The sequence below is a fragment of the Crocuta crocuta genome, unplaced genomic scaffold, assembly GCF_008692635.1.
Source record: "Crocuta crocuta isolate KB4526 unplaced genomic scaffold, BGI_CrCroc_1.0 scaffold85, whole genome shotgun sequence".
In the NCBI taxonomy this organism is placed as follows: domain Eukaryota; kingdom Metazoa; phylum Chordata; class Mammalia; order Carnivora; family Hyaenidae; genus Crocuta; species Crocuta crocuta.
The window spans coordinates 5,125,738-5,129,731 of NW_027530620.1; positions in this window are offsets into that span (position 1 = coordinate 5,125,738).

The window sequence follows — 3,994 nt, forward strand, 5'->3', positions numbered from 1 at the left end:
CTGGATCAAGTGAATTGGATACGAAAGATTTTAGGATATAAAAGAAGCTACTATTTTGGAGATGGCAGAATAATGGAAAATGGCATACAAGGGTCAAATTAGGAATATGTACAGACAGGAAAAAGGAACCTATTTCAAAGAACAGCTATGATCAGGCGAATGATTTTCAATGAGACTCAGGGAAGCCCTAGGCTCAAGATAGAAAAGTGCTTGTTTTCTTGGTGGGTGGAAGTAATCTAGGGAAGGAACTACCACCATAAAAGTATGATTTATGTGAGGAAGTTTGCCTAGTGCATTGAGTATTGACAGTACCTTTGATAAGGTATGTATTTGTTTATTAGGGCTGCCATACAAAATACCACAGACTGGATGGTTTAAAAAATAAAAATTATTTTCTCACACTTCTGGAGGCAGAAGTCCAAGATAAAGGTGTCAGGAGGGTTGGTTTCTTCTGAGACCTCTTTCTTTGGCTGTAGGTGGCCATCTTCTCCCTGTGTCTTCACATGGTTTCTTCTGTGTATGGGCACATCTGTGACCCAATTTCCTTTTCTTACAACAATACCAGTCATATTGGATTAGGGGTTACCCTGATGACCTCATTCAAAATGCATTTACTGAGCATCTGTTATGTACAGGTACTGGGCTTTCAGAGATGGTAGTATCTACCAGAGGCAAAGAGCAGGAGTAGGATGTAGATGTGGTGGGGAGGAAGTTCAGCTATGAAATAGAGGCTTGGATATCCCTTCTACTGTTTATTCAATGAACATTTTAAGTACCAGCTGTGTGCCTTTTAAAAAAAGTTTATTGTGCTTATTTTTTAATTCTTTAAATTTATTTTTAAAAATTTTAACATTTATTTATATTTTGAGAGAGACGAGCATGAGTGGGGGAGGGACAGAGAGAGAGCCAGTCACAGAATCAGAAGCAGGTTCCAGGCTCTGAGCTGTCAGCACAGAGCCCCATGTGGGGCTTGAACCCACAGACTGTTAGATTATGACTGAGCTGAAGTCGGACACTTAACCAACTGAGCACAGGAGAGAGAGCTGGAGAGAGAGCACAGGAGGGGCAGGAAGAGAGAGAGAGAGAGAGAGAGAGAGAGAGAATCCCAAGCAGGTTCTGCACTGTCAGTGTGGAGGCCCGTATGGGGCTAGAACTCACTAACTGTGAGATCAGGACCTTAGCCAAAATCAAGAATCAGAGGCTTGAGGCTGGTCATGATCTCCTGGTTCATCAGTTAAAGCTCCCTTTATTCTGTGCCTCCCTCTCTCTCTGCCCCTCCCCCACTCATGCTCTGTCTCTGACTCTGTCTCTTTCTCTCTCAAAAATAAATAAACNATATGAATATATAATATATAATATTATATATTATATTATATATAATATACTTCATTATTTGAAGATGTATATTTCTCACATATTAATATTTCCACAATCATGTGTTTTATAGTCATAACTAGTTTTTTTAAATTTTAAATGTTTTATTTTTTTCTGAGAGAGAGAGAGAGAGAGGCAGCTTTAGCAGGGGAGGGTCAGAGAGAGAGAGAGAGATACAGAATCTGAAATAGGCTCCAGGCTCTGAGCTAGCTGTCAGCACAGAGCCCAACGTGGGGCTCAAACCCACAAACCGTGACATGACCTGAGCCAAAGCCGGATGCTTAATTGACTGAGCCACCCAGGCGCCCCTAGTCATAACTAGTTTAAATGGTAACCTTGTTTCTAAGTTGTACATGCTTCTGGGGTACTTGGGTGGCTTAGTTGGTTGAGTGTAGGACTTTGGCTCAGACCCCTGCATAGGGCTCCCTACTGTCAGCTCGGAGCCTGCTTTAGATCCTCTGTCCCCCTCTCTTCCTACCCCTTCCCCACTTATGCTCTCTTTCTCTCAAAAATACATAAACAACAACAACAACAAATAAACAATAAAAAAATGGTGCTTCTTATAATTGATGGAGCCAATTAGATTCAATGAAACATGATTTTTAGTCTGCCACACATGGTTCTTATCCACAAGATGCTTAATATTTATGATCTCGCAAGGTACTGGATTTCCGCATATGCTTGTAACCATCTAATATCCTTCATCAGCTTGTCTTTTTCCCTCTTGGCCTTAAATATGTGTTTACTGAAGTTTGATTCTATTTTCCCACCATACTGTTTTGTCTCCCTCATTCTTCATCCAAATAAGAGCCTTTGATATCTCTACCTTCAACCCCAATTGTTTTTCTAGGCTCTGATTCATAACTGGCACCTGAAGATTGCTACTTTGTCTGGCTGTCACCTCAAACTCACAATGCAACACCTTTCCCTTCAAGTCAACTTCTCTCTAGATTTCCCCAGATTTTTCAGATTTTCTAGTAATTCAGACTTGAAACCTTGGGGAGCCATCCCTGATTTTACCCTCTCCTTTGTTTCACTTCTTCTACATATCTACTGTATTACCAGAATCTGTACATTCTTCCTCTTGCATTGATCTCTTCTTTTCCAGTTCCACTATTACCATTTCAGTCCAAGCCCTTGTCTAATCATGCATGGAGTACTATAATGATTTCTACTCTTCCTCTGATTCATCTTATCCATTATCACCACTTTAAATTTTCTCTAACACTGTACTGTACACTTGACTCCCTGTTAAAAGTCATTTAATGGCCCCTTACTGATCACTGAATCAATTCCAAATACCACAGCCTAGTGTTTAAGGCTCTCCACAGTTATCCCTTTCCAGCTTCATCAGCCACCATCTGAACTGGAGGAAATGTTCTGCACTTTTCAGCTGCTACAACTTTGGCTTGAACCATTTCCTTTGCTTGGAGTCCTATTCCCATCCTCTAGGTTTTCCTTCAAAGCTTAGCTGACTGTCCAGGGAAAGCATTTCCTGATAGTTTTTAATTTACAGTGAATCCTGGGGCACCTGGTAGCTCAATCAGGTAAGTGTCCAACTTTGACTGAGTCATGATCTCATGGTTCCTAGGTTTGGGCCCCACTTCTGGCTCTGTGTAGACAGCTCGGAGCCAGGAGCCTGCCTCAGATTCTGTCTCTTCTCTCTCTGCCCCTCCCCTGCTCATGCTTTGTCTCTGTCAAAAATAAATAAATGTAAAAAAAAATTTTAAAAATTACAGTGAATCCTTTTCTCTGAACTCCTATAGTACTTAATGCATATATTAATAATCTGACATTTAGCATGTGCTCCCTTCTATTGCTTTCTATCCTTTCATGCATAAAAATGTCTTGCCAATAAAAAGTCTCCTGAGGGCAGGGACTTGGCCATATTTCTTCATGTTTCTAGTATTGATGGTCTTTTAAATATAGAATAAAGTTTCAGATTTGGAAGTTTACCTAGACCCTCTGACTCATTTCACAGATGAAGAAGGTAGATCTAGAGAGGTGTGCAGACCTACTGAGTAGAAAGCCAAAGTCAAATATTTGCTGATACTTATGGATTATAAACGGCTTGGCTTATATAGAATGGCAGGATTCAGCAGGGAGGAATGAGTGCATTCTCTGAACAGAGGAGGGAATGTAGTTATTCTGGGCAAGTCTGGGAATAGGTGATCCAAGCTATCTGATGGGGAAGGTGTAGTGGCTACCTGAGGGCAGGGCTGTTTTTTTGTATAACCTACAGGCTTTCGAAAATGGGTGGACGTTTAATGTTTCTTACATGGAGTAACCTACCAGCTTAATACATTCATTGGGGGCATGTAGCTTGAAGAAGGTGAAGCAGGTTGGCTTTCTGACTCCTTGAGGGCACAAGCACAGAGAAAGACCCACTGCCCGGTGGTGAGGACTAGCCAAAGGGCTCTCCACTTTGTGGAGGGAGCCAGGGCGCGCCTCTGACAGGAATCTGTGGACTAAGCAGCCGCTCGGGTCTTGGCCACCATCCCGGGAAAGAAGAGCAAGGGGCTTTCCACCTGCCCCAAGCCTAACCCGGGCCTGGAGGCCTCTCAGGTTCCGGCAGCCGGTGCCCCGCCTCCTAAGCCGGCCACCTCCTCTCCCCGCCTTT